This window comes from Camellia sinensis, chromosome 7 (genome assembly GCF_055761805.1).
Source record: "Camellia sinensis isolate YWXY chromosome 7, ASM5576180v1, whole genome shotgun sequence".
In the NCBI taxonomy this organism is placed as follows: Eukaryota; Viridiplantae; Streptophyta; class Magnoliopsida; order Ericales; family Theaceae; genus Camellia; species Camellia sinensis.
In genome coordinates, this window is record NC_138967.1 from 196030817 (window position 1) to 196044707 (window position 13891).

A 13891-nucleotide genomic window follows, 5' to 3' on the forward strand; every position below is an offset into this window, starting at 1 on the left:
TTTGTTCTTTGTGTTTGGAGACCGGCTTTGTTTTTCTGCACTTTCCCAAGTTTTCTGATCTGTTTTTTTTTTTTTTGCACTTTTGTTTGTATTCTGGAGAAAATTGTATGTTTGTTATTATAATCCAACGAAATCCAACGAAAATCACAGATAAAATTATAAGCTTCTAGTCCAATGAAAATCACAGAGAAGATTATAATTTCATAACAGATGTTCTTTATGATTTTTGTCAGTGATTGTGTTTAATAGTTAACATTAATTTTGTCTGTGATTTTCTTTGGACTCATTAACTTTCTTTATGATTTTGTTTTGTTATCTTGAAGGTGAATATAAGTTCGTCAATTTCTCTAGATTTTGATTTGAGTCTAATATTGCACAATCACACAGAGAAAAATGTAAGCATGTAGTCCAGTGAAAATCACAGAAAAGCTTATAATTTCATAATAGATCTTCTGTATGATTTTTGTTTATGATTGCGTTTAATAGTTAGCATTAAATTTCTTTGTGATTTTGTTTTTGTTATCTTGAAAGTGAATATAAGTTTGTAAATTTCTCTGGACTTTTATTTGAGTCCAGAGAAAATTATAATTATTAAAAATTTCTTTGGACTTTTTTGTTGTTCTTGTGAAGTGTTTTTATATTGAATAAGTTATTTTTCGTGTTTTTTTCTTTCAGTTTAGATAGATAGTGCAGTGTATTAACAAAACTTAATACAAATTAAAAATAAGAAAAAATTGTATTCATAAAAACACTTAATAAATCTTGTCGTAATGAATTTGTGACTGGAGTCCACTAATAATGCAATACTTGCGTTGTTGCAATGAGTGTAAGTATAATCCTTCCAAGCAAAAAAATATAAAATATAAAAAAATAAAACTGAAAATACATGGTAATGAGTAGCCGAACAAATTTAAAAAATTCGGCCTTAGGTTACTAGAAATGTATCTTTTATTTGGCATTAGACTACCAGACTTATATTTTTTGTTCGGCAATGTGATGCCGGATTATTTTATTTTCTTCGATTTCAAAACACCGAACAAAAGTCAAAGAATAGTCTAGAAAAACGAAACAAAAACCTACCTAACAAATAAAAAAACTCACAATTTCACTTTTTTGATAGTTCTTCCCCACCATTTCTTCATCCATTGTTTTCTTTGATGATCAAAACACTATGATTCTCACTTTTTGAAAAAAAAATGTGTAAAAGAAAAGAAAATTTGAGAAAGTAAAAAGAAAAGTAGGAATTGAAGACTAAGGGGTGTAAGAAGATAATAAAATATATTTAATTTAAGTATTTTGTCTTTAAAAGTAATTTCACACATGGATAAAACTGGAAGAAGAAAAAAACTCATATGGAGTGTGTAAAGAGGTGAAATAGTGGTGTAAGTAGAATCACCCAATTTCATTAAAGATGTGTATTGAGGTAAGTAAGTATGTGAAAATAAAGGTAGTGTTTGGTAGAATTTTAGAATTATGATTTAAGAATCGAGTTGTATTTTGAGTTTGTGAGTTTTGAAATTATGATTTGAATGTGGAAAATTTGTTTGGTTATGAGTTTTAAAAAGAGTTTGAAATTTTTATGTGACATATGATATTTGATTCAAAAACTTACAACTCATAACCAAACACATAATTCAAAATTCTATTCAAAGCTCATAAAAAAATTTAAAAAAATTCTAAAAATATTTTTTATTTAAAATATAAAAATAATAGGTGCCAAAAAGGAAAAAAAAAATACTATTCCAGTCAACCGGCTGGACATCCGCACATGTTTTCAAAAGTGGGTGTGAAATTAATTTTTGAAAGTTGTATCTAAACAGAGGGTTCACGTGAAGGGATAGAATTATGGTTAGAACGGGTGATGCTATGGTACATTTAGATGTACCATACATTTAGTTATGAACTTGTACGGTTTTATGCCATAACCAATATTATATTAGTCATAACTACTATCATATTATCTCATAACTTAATTATATTCAGTTATTTATTTATACCATATTACCTCATAATCAGGTCATAACTAAATTATTTAAATAATTTAACTCTCAAATAGGCAACCGGTGTAGCCGGTTACAAGGGGGAACAAAATTGAATCAGTCGTGTTTGGCCCTCTTGTTGGCTCTTCTCCTCCCTCTTCTCTTCCCTCTTCTCTTCCGCCATAGCCGAAGCTTCTGAGGACCACCAGCCTCGTCAGCGATCTGGGCTTCAGCCCTATCGACATCTTCTTCACAAACTCTCACTCTCTGGACGTCTCCACCATGGGTTTGTGAGCAAAGACCTAGTCATCGTCTTTTCTCTTTCCTACCAGTCGAATCGAATTTTTCTGAGAACTCTTTTCCGTAGTTCAAGTTTGTTGCTAACTCTAAGTTTCATCTAAATGTGTCATTGGTGCTTTGATTTCAAAACCCTAACCCTTATTGAATATCTGTTATTAATTTTTTTTATCAGTCAAAATTAATATCTATAGCCACCCAAGATAGTTGTGCCATTGGGGCTTTGATTTCAATGAATATCTGATATTTGTTCTCATTCAAAATTAACATTGGTTCTCAGTCATATTCACATTTCTTTAATTGCTTTCACTTTGCTCTGGCATTGTATATCCACTATTTTTTTTCTCATTTTTGTACCCAAACCAAAAAATCTAAACGAGGTTTTTATTTTTATTTTGACATTGTAAATTTTTATATTAAAAAAAAAATTTCTTTGCTTGTAAGTTACAAAATTACTTTGTTAAGTTTTTATTAATATATATATTTTTTAAAGTTTGGCATATCCAATTTTTTATTTGATACATGTAAAGTAAAAAATCTAGACAAATAAAACAAACACTTATTTTAACTGAGTAATGTGTAAAGAAAATTTATAGTAAAATAATAAAAGCTAATTGGTGTTCTACTACAACTGATTGTTTTTGTAAACAGTGCTCCAGAAATGGGCAAGTCGTTTCAAACAAAAATATATAGACTCATGATTTTCTATCTCACCATGTGTGCACAACTAGACAGCCAGGTGTTCCAAATTCCTTACTATGTTCATCTTCGTATTTTAATTTGAGAGGGTCGGACAATCTTGTATGTAGATAGCTGCTTCCATGCCTTACAAGTTGTGTTGGTGCGTGGTTTCTATGTTGTTCTTTTTCTTTAATTTAATTTATGTGTAAATTATGCACACCACCCGTTTCTATGTAGATAGCTGCTTCCATGACTTGGGGTGTCCCGCGAGCTCGTGGGCCAAATTTACACCGCTATATGTAGGTAGTGGTTATGAGATATATGATTAGTGATTATGATATATGTGATATTGATTATGAAATAAAGGGTGCTGGTTATGAGATGTGGTTATAACATACGTGGATAAAGGTAATGAGATGTATGATTAGTGATTATGAGACACGTGATTCTGGCTATGAGCAGAGTGGTATAGTTATAAGTCAAAGGGTGTTTGGTTATGAGATATGTGATTAGTAGTTATGAGATATGTAATGTTGGTTATGATCAAAGTGGTGTGGTTATGAGATATGTGATTAGTAGTTATAATATATGTGATGTTGATTATGAGATATGTGGGTAATGGTTATGAGTAAAGTGGTGTCAAAGGGTGTGTGGTTATGCTATACGTGTTAGTGGTTATGAGGTATGTGGGCAATGGTTATGAGCAAAGTGATGTCAAAGGGTGTTTGGTTATGCTATATGTGTTAGTGGTTATGAGATATGTGGGTAATGGTTATGAGAAAAGTGGTGTCAAAGGGTGTTTGGTTATGCTATATGTGTTAGTGGTTATGAGATATGTGGGTAATGGTTATGACCAAAATGGTGTCAAATGGTGTTTGGTTATGCTATATGTATTAGTGGTTATGAGATATGTGGGTAATGGTTACAAGAAAAGTGATGTCCAGGAGTATTTGGTTATGCTATATGTGTTAGCGGTTATGAAATATGTGGGTAATAGTTATGAGCAAAGTGGTGTCAAAGGTATTTGGTTATGCTATATGTATTAATGGTTATGAGTTATGAGATATTGGTTATGTGACTAGTAATTATGAGATATGTGATATTGGTTATTAGATATGTGGCTAGTGGTTATGAGATATGTGATGTTGGTTATGACTCAAAGAGGCTGGTTATGAGATATAGTTATGATTCATGTGTGTCGTAGTTATGAGATATGTGATCAATGGTTATGAGATATGTGATGTTGGTTATAATCAAAATGGTGTGGTTATGAGCAAAAAGATGTTAATTATGAGATATGTGACTAGTGATTATGAGATATGTGATGTTGGTTAGTGGTGTGGTTATGAGCAAAAATATGTTAATTATAGATATGTGATGTTGGTTATGACAAAAAGGCGTTGGTTACGAGATATGTGACTAGAGGTTATGAGATATGTGATGTTGGTTATGACTCAAAGGAGTTGGTTATGAGATGTGGTTATGATTTATGTGGGCAGTAGTTATGAGATATGTGATCAATGGTTATGAGATATGTAATATTTGTTATGATCAAAGTGGTGTTGGTTATGAGATATGTGATTATGATTATTAAATATGTGATATTAGTTATGAACAAAATGGTGTTGGTTATGAGATGTAGTTATGAAATATGTGATATTAGTTATGAACAAAATGGTGTTGGTTATGAGATGTAGTTATGAAATATGTGATATTAGTTATGAACAAAATGATATTGGTTATGAGATGTGGTTATAACTAAGTTATGATTAATTTGATTATAGTTATGAAGAAATATGATTTTGGCTCATAACTATAAAAAGTGACATGTTTAGCAAGTCACTTTTAATGATGTGGCTCAATGTTAACCATTGATTTTCTATGTACCGTACATTTTTTGAACAAAATATACTCTAGACTTTCCATCTAGTTTTATCTACTATTCTTGGTCTAATATTTCTCCAATTCAAACAAACTCCTCTCTCTCCCCCCCCCCCCCTCTCTCTCTCCAACCCATTCCAGACAGTGATAGTCTCCAACAGATGCATATATATATATATATATATCCTGCTCACACATCACTTACTAGCCATAGTTTGATTTTTAAAAATCTTATTTTATTTTATATTTATCATCACTACAAGTGCTAAAAAGGTTCGAGTTGACGAGTCATAGTTTGATTTTTAGAAATTTTATATGATTTTTTTTTTGTTTATCATCACTACAAGTGCTAAAAAGCGAGTGGAGTTGAATATTGACAACAAATCATGGGAAGTAATGAAGAAGAATATCGGACGCTGCTAGTAGGACTTGACTCGCATGCTCGGATTCCGGACTTGACGTCGATTGCGGTGGAAGAGTTTTTACTAACAAATAAGCCCGTGCCGATCCGGTGGTACCCTCGCCTGGTGTGTTGGGAATCCAGGCTGTTATGGCTGCTTTCGGGCTCTTCCATCATCGTCTCCATTTCAATTACATGCTCTGTTTTGTTACTCAGATGTTTACCGGTCATCTTGGTGCTTTAGAGCTCGCCGGAGCTTCCATTGCCAGTGTTGGAATTCAAGGTCTTGCTTATGGAATCATGGTATAGCTATATATATATATATGTCTGTTTTTTTACTCTGTTTTACAATTCATCATTTCTCTGTTATTGACTGCTTGTTTTCTATGTATGTTTGTCTGTTAAGTGTTTCTCAATTTTACAAAACCATAGCATAAACCACTACATATATGAAAGAATTATAGGTTTCTGTAATTTATGTCCTGTCAATTTGATTCCTGTCTTTTTAAGGATTCATTTGGAAAAGTGTTATTTTGGTCAAAAAAAAATTATTTTTATAAAGAGTATCTACTATAAAATTATACAAGTGTCCACCTTAAATCATTTAAATACATTTAGGATTTTAAAATTTTGAAAAGAGTAACTGCAATTTTTCAAAATTGCCATCTTATTTTTAGAAAAACATATAAACTCTCTCATTTGGCATATACATGCGTTTGATTGTTCTGTCAAACTGATTTGGAATATACTTGAATTTTAATATTTGTTGAGAAAACAAATATATTACTGTTCCTAGAATTGTTAATTTGTTTGGCAAGTGAGTTTTTTAGCTAAAAAGTTAAAAAATTAAAATAGTCAATTCCTGAACGGGAATATACATTTTAAGTTTTTGTGCTTATCTCATTGTTGTTGATTATGAAAAAATAAAAATCAAGATCATGACAAATACATACTCCCTATGTGAAATTTCTCACTCCGCCACTGAATGATATCCTTAATTTCTTCTCAAACCAACAAAATGCAGTTAGGCATGGCAAGCGCAGTCCAAACTGTTTGTGGTCAAGCCTATGGTGCAAAAAAATACAGAGCAATGGGTATAATATTACAAAGAGCGGTGATCCTCCACATTGGAGCGGCCATTCTCCTGACATTCCTATACTGGTTCTCGGGCCCTATCCTGAAAGCAATAGGCCAAACGGATAGCATAGCCGAAGTGGGTCAAATTTTTGCACGCGGATTGATACCCCAACTATTTGCATTTGCGATAAGTTGCCCAATGCAAAGGTTCCTTCAATTCAAGCACAAAACATTGTGAACCCTTTGGTATATATAGCAGTTGGGGTGTTTTTGTTGCACATTTTGCTAACTTGGCTAGTGGTGTATGTGTTGGATTATGGGTTGCTTGGGGCTGCACTTACACTGAGTCTTTCATGGTGGTTTTTGGTGATAATACAAGGGCTTTACATTCTGTTCAGCCCATCTCGTAAGGAAACTTGGACTGGTTTCTCTATGAAAGCTTTAAGAGGGATTTGGCCTTATTTCAAGCTCACTGTTGCTTCTGCTGTTATGTTGTGGTATATATATGTCCACTGCTCTCTCTCTCTCTCCCCGTCTCTCTCTCTCTCTCAGTGGCTTTGTTTGGTTTTTGCTAAAAAAGTTATTTTTGATTATTTAAACAATAAAAAAATTAGTTGTTTGGTTTTGCTCATTTAAGTGACAAAGTAAGGGAGAAAAAGTAATAAAAAAAACGAGTATTGGTTTCAAGCTCATTTAGTTGTTTGGTTTTTGCTCATGTATGGCAAGTAATAAAAAACCGAGTCACATTTCTGCAAACTTTTTGTATTTAATGGTTTTTTTAAAAAAAATTATTACTTTTTTTAAAAACAGTTTTCTAGTCCTAGTCTAAAAGGGTTTAAATGGTTTTTGAAAACAATTTGAAAAAGAATCAAAAGAAGAAGTTCACTAAACGTTAAAAAAAAAAAAATCCAAATCCCACATGAACTTTTCCAATTAAAAAATTAAAAAAAAAAAACAGTTTCTTTAACTTCTTCCAAAAGCATAATTATTTTAGCAATTAACTTTAACTTTAAAAAGTAAAAGAGTCAAAAAAAAAAAAAAAAAAAAAACTACTAAAAGAATATTTACCAAACTAGCCCCGAGTATGGATTTAATTTGCGTTCTGTCATGATTTTAACAGCTTTTATTATCTTCTATATAATGTCTAGTTTGGAGATATGGTACTTCCAATGCCTTGTGCTTATATCAGGCTTGCTTCCCAACCCTACAATCTCACTAGACTCGATTTCCATATGGTCTGTCACCATCTTTTCTGTTTCATTTTTCACTTCTAATAATGTTATATATGTATATATATACTGATAGCCTTTGATCGTGATGAATTTTCAGTATGAATAATTGGAACTGGGACCTGCAGTTTATGTTGGGTCTTGCTGCAGCAGCCAGGTATGTCATAATTAATTGAAAGAAGGGTAGATTAATAATTCAATTGTTTGAGTGACATTCCACTTTGATCCGTATAATTCTAATTCAACACATAAGACTTCAGAGTTTTAGTGAGTTTCAACGTGATACTTCCTTCTAGATTTGTTGACCACGTGCACGTTAAGTGAGCCTTTTAGTAGGAAAACCTCAACAAAGTAGTCTAGTGATTGAGAGAGGTTGAAGACAATCGCGGTCGGTCATAGAGAGGGACCATAGAGAGGTTAATCAAAAAATCTTGATTAACCCGATGCAGTTTTAAGTATTTAGTGTTTTGGCTCTCTCAAACTCTATATAATTTTATTTTGACTCTCTCAAACTTAACAAAAACCTTAATAGCCTATGAAATTTTGAATATTTATAAACTAAATTAGCATTTTAACCCTCTAAAGATCTATGTAAATTTTAGTTTGACACCTAAAAATTCTAACAATTTTACTTTAACCCTTTATACAAAAGTTTTGTGTCTGCCATTGATTGAGGAATGAAAGAAGCTCTTGTGAATTTGAATAAACAATAATCTAACTGCATTATAAGAACTAAAGCAACTAATTAAAGAGGATTTTTGTATATACCAGTGAAGAAAAAAAATTGTAAAATTAAATTTATTGCAAGTTTGGTAACTTAGACTTTACTTTCTTTTTAAATTTTGATTTTAATGCAAATTGCAGTGTTCGCGTCAGTAATGAACTTGGGAGAGGGCACCCGTTGGTTGCGAAGTTTTCTGTGTTGGTAGTGAGTGGGACTAGTATCCTCATCAGTATAATTTTCAGTGCCATTGTTTTGATATTCAAGATTGAATTGAGCAAACTCTTCACAAGCGACTCTGAAGTTATTGAGGCCGTGTCCAATTTGACCCCATTGCTTGCCATCTCTGTTTTTCTCAATGGCATTCAACCCATACTCTCAGGTAATTCAAAACCTAGCCTATATTGGCGGGGTGACGATGCCATTGGCCAGTGCGAGACGTGGCAATAGACACTTTCGTCTCGCACTGTCCAATGACGTCAAAATGCTAATGATCTTGTGAGAAAAGTGACCTTTGGTTGCTTCTGTTGATCCATGCCGTTATCCAAACTTCAATGATCGGCGGCGTGATGATGCCATCGGCCAGTGCAAGACTCGGTTGGTTGCCTTGCTTTGCGAACGGCTTTGTCCATACTTGGCCAATGGAGTTGCCTTGTTGCAGCCATGCGGCCTTTTCCCCCGCAGGACCTCCATCATTTCTTTTTTCTCGCCAATCCCCTTTGAAATTGCCATCTTTTTTCTTGTTTCCCACCAAAATCCTCATCGAATTTGCCAGCGCATCATAGTTTAGTTTTAGTTTAAAATGTAAGAAAAAGTGGTAGAACGAAATCGACTATATAAGATTGATCAAAGTTTAGTTTTTGATCGATATTTTGATAAAAAAACATATTTTTCTCTCAATAATGACCAAACTGAACCACTTATCCCTGTACTCTTACCCTATCTATACTATTATATAAAATACAATTTGCTTGGCAAAACTGTGTCACACTTTTTTTCATATCCAAACTACCCTTACATAATTACATTGATTTCAAATTTTAATTTATTCCGTCAGTTACTTTTTTTTTTTTTTTTTTTTTCTTCTAGTTCTGAAATTAAGATTTTGTGGGGTAAAATTGTATTTGTTTCCTTTTGTGAATATTTACAGGGGTGGCCATTGGGAGTGGATGGCAAGGTGTAGTGGCATATGTTAATATTGTCACTTACTATATTATTGGTCTGCCAATTGGATGTGTTCTCGGCTTGAAAACCAGCTTAGCTGCAGCTGTAAGTAACTCTCTCTCTCTCTCTCTCTCTCTCTCTCTCATTTAATTAAATGGTAATATTGACTTGGCTTGGTACAGGGTATCTGGTGGGGGATGATAGTTGGAGTTCTCTTGCAGACAATAACTCTCTTGATTATAACAGCCAGAACTAATTGGGATGCGGAGGTAAAATAATCTTGTCTTCAACTTAACTTGTGTAAATCATCTTATCAATGCTTTGTAGAATTAACATTGGGTTGCATTGTGCTTGTTGGGCCATTTTTTAGCTATTTAAGGACAATTAGTATCAGAACTCAGCTCCAGGGGTCTTGGATTAAAATTTATTTGTTTGAACTTGTTTCTCATTTGCATATCTATATGCAACATGTGGTTGCACGAGAAGGTGGGTGTGTATTCATGTAATAAATGTCATATGTATCTATAAGGCCAGACATGTTTAAAAAATATTAGAACCCATCATATTACATGAAAAAACAATGTAGGATACGAAAATTTTTATTAAAATATTTTAGTGATGTATAACACCTTTTTGTTAGACCCATTTCGTAACAGTTATAGCCATTAATTCCTTATGCGAATTTCATGCAGGTTGTAAAAGCTGCAGACCGGTTGAAGCATTCTGCAAATGAAGAAGCTTTATACCTTGTGGACAGCATGTGACTCACAAATTTTGGTGTTACGTAACTAGTGACCAAACCACACCGTTCAACTTATGCTGTAGTCCTTATTTATGTTTCTCTCTTTCCCATTCACTCGCTCTCTCACTCGGTGTTTTTTTTTTCCTTCTTTTTCCTCTCTTCTTTTTTGTTTTGTTTTTGTTTTGTTTTTTGTTTTTTTTTTGCTTAAGTAAATGGAAGGAGTCTTTTGGCAAAACAAAAACAAAATGCTTTGGCTTTAATGTTGTTTCCAACAACAGCAATCCCAAGGTGCCTCTATTTACACACCATAATAATTTATCTCAAGGCAAATCACTTCTAAAAGCACACCTTTAATAATTTGGTAAATATATATTTTGCTCATTACACACCACAAATTTACATATTTATTCTTACTCACACATCCATCCACAACAATATACACACAAACTCCTATATTTACTCTCACTCACTCACACACCCTCACACATCTACCTTCTTCCATCTCCCCCCTCCATTCTCAGTTTCAACCGGTAAACACTGTATTGGTGCTCAACACAGTTAAGCAGTGGTGAAGAAGTCGTGCTCAAGTAAAGCAGTAGGTGAGTTCTCATTCCACGGATGCACAGTTCTGAAAAAAGGAAAAAAAAAAATTATAACTGTTCAGCAGTATAGAGTCGAACAAATGTAAGTTGTTCGATTGTAGTTTGTCGAACAATGACATATTTTTCATCTCTGGTTAACCAAACAACGATTTACCACTCATAAACGAAAACGAAGACAAAACAACAAAAAAATAACCTTTTCATTGCTCTATTGTTCCGAATGAGAATTGTCAGATGCATCCTTCATTGAATCCAATCAAAATCTTCAATAATACTATATTTTTGATTATTTGTTAAAGGGTTTTTTACTTTGGTTTTAGGTTTTTTGGATTCTTGACAGAGAAGATACCTAAGAAAGAAGTTTAAAATCGATGATTTATATTATATTTATTCTTGTCCTTTATGGTAAATACACAAACGGTGTGTATCATAACTTGCACTCTATAGTCATTTCGCCTAAGGTTAAAATTGTAATAAAAAATAAATTAATTAATGGTTTGCCTTGAGAGGGAAGGTAGTGTGTAAGGAAATCCATTGTACCACACATCATATCATATATATATATATATATATATAATGAAAAGTATATTTTTTCTATGAGCATTGATAGAGGCCCCCTCCAATCACCACCCTCACCACCCCCCGCACACGTGGCGGGTAGTGATTGGAGGAGAAGGAAAAGAAAAAAAATAGAAAAGAAAAACTGGCCAATGGGAGGGAAATGGGGTCAAAGGGAGTGGGAGGAAAAGGAGGTCTTAAACATTTTTGTTTTTCTATACTTATGTGGCACATTATAAGGGTTTACTTTTATAAAAAAAAACTACATCAGCGTGTATTTTTTTAATTACATATAGAGTTCTATACAAACTCAAATCTAATTTAAATTAGAAGCAATTACTCACAAGTCTTAATTTATAAACTTATACTCGTCCTAACTAAGATTATTTAAGTTTCGTTTGGCATTAGCTAATATAATCAACTTTTTTGTATTGAGATTTTTTGAGCTTAATTTTTTTTACCCTTGTTTAGTTAGGATTTTTTTTGACTTTTTTAACTTTTATAAGAAAAAAGTGTAATGATTATGAATTGGATGTAATATTTTGTCTTATTAATTTATTTAGCCTATTTTGTCATTTTGTGCTTTTTTAGCCCCAAAATGATAGGCAAACCAGGGTTTAGAAATTCAAGTCTCATTAAATTTTTAGTAGTTGAAAAATAATGATTGTTTATCATTTGTGATTATTTATAAAGGAGCATATTGATTTGACATTTATTTTGATTTTCAAAACTTTAAAACATCAACTTTTAAATTAAAAAAACTAAAGAAAAAATTATGTGCAAAAAAAAAAAAAAAAACAAAACTAATGAGTGTGTTTGATTCCAATTTTTTGAAATTTGAATTTTTTATATTTTTTGTTTTTTGTTTTTAATGAATATTTTTAAAATTTTAAACAATTTTTTTAATTTTTTAGATGCACCTTACTTAGATGTATCTAAAAAATAAATATTTGTAAAAAAATATTTTAAAAAATCGATAAATACACAAGAATACGAAAAATGTATTGAATTTTTGTTGTTGTTATTGTTGTTTTTTTTTTGTATTTTTGTATTTTTGGTATTTAGTAAATTTTCTAAAAAAAATTCACAAATATTGTACTTTTTAAGTGTATCTAAAAAATAAAAAATTGCTTAGAATATTAAAAAAATTCAGTGAAAACAAAAAAATATGGAAAAAAAAAATTTCAATTTTCTGAAAAGTGAATCTTGGAAATTTAAACCAAACAAGCTGAGCATGTTCCTTTTTTTTTTGAAAAAATTAAATTATTTTTTTTTGTGCAAAACTATAAATTTTGTGTCTATAAAGGAGCATAATGATAGAACATTCGTGCAAAATTGAAGGAAAAAAATGAAAAAAAAAACTATAAAAATGAAAAAATTGATAATGTTCTCAGTTTTGAAATTGGAAAAAATCGATAATATTCTCGGTTTTATTGGATAGTTGAATCAAACCAATAAATAGAAGGGCAAAAATGTTTAATCTCATGCTATGTTTTTTTAACAGTTAGTGAAACAATTATCTAGAATATTACAATGAAAAATTGATAATGTTCTTAGTTTTAAAAATTGAGAAAAAATTGATAATATGCTCAGTTTTACTAAATAGGGCTTATTGGTTCAAAAAATCTTACATAAAACCTGAGCTATCATAATATTTGTAAATAACATTTTTAGATAATTAACTCTTTAAATTATACTAACTTTACCTATTTTATATGAATTCTATTTCACAAATATTTCTTTTCTATATATTTTTCATTGTAAGTTAAGATATTCCATAAACCCAATACCAATTTTATGCTTCACGTTTTTCTTCTTAATTCTTTCAAGGGCATTATGATTTTCTTCAAAATTCTAAATTGCCTTATTTTTCCGTTTTTCTTTTTCTTATTTTCCGATGCATTATTCTATACCCAATATTTATTCTATATTATGGATTTATCGTTTAAATTTTATAGTGATTTGATATATGAAATTATATTTCTTTTCCTACATTGTTTTATATAATTACAACTCGCAGAAGGAAAAATCTGCAAAACAATGATACTGTCGAGTAACCTCTAAAGTTTGGATTTATTACTTGAGTTACTTTTTCAATTGTTGAACAGTAAGTTTTTTTATTTTTTGATATCATATTACAGTTGATTAATCACTTCACACACTGAGCTATCGTTTGGATGTTTTCATTATTATTATTATTATTATTATTATTATTTTTTTGGGTTTAGATGTTATGCGATTCTTTCTCTGTTAGTTGTTGTTGAATTTTTTTATATACTTGATATTTTAATTTAATTAAAAGTGTTTATTTTACAATCTTAGAATTTAATATATATATATATATATATATCATAAACAACATATTTATATTTAATTTTTTAAATAAATTTTATATAATTTCTATTTCTATGTATGTTTATTTTTCAAATAAATATAAAAGAAAATTAAATAGTTAGAATTACTTCTAATTTCATGTTACTAATTCTTATTCTAATTTAACTCTTATTTTTAATTGTAAAATGAGTATTTATTTACTATTTTGTAATTTAATATATATCGT

At 30.9% G+C, this 13891-nt stretch overlaps 1 pseudogene across 1 annotated transcript; it reads left to right on the forward strand.

Annotated features, from left to right (window-relative positions):
- The first annotated feature begins 4963 nt into the window (after positions 1-4963).
- Positions 4964-10968, forward strand: LOC145795552 (protein DETOXIFICATION 41-like; annotated as a pseudogene). Its single transcript, XR_014336668.1, has 8 exons — positions 4964-5541; positions 6263-6812; positions 7464-7550; positions 7645-7701; positions 8409-8647; positions 9416-9534; positions 9612-9698; positions 10122-10968. The product of XR_014336668.1 is annotated as a protein DETOXIFICATION 41-like (transcript).
- Positions 10969-13891: the final 2923 nt, after the last annotated feature.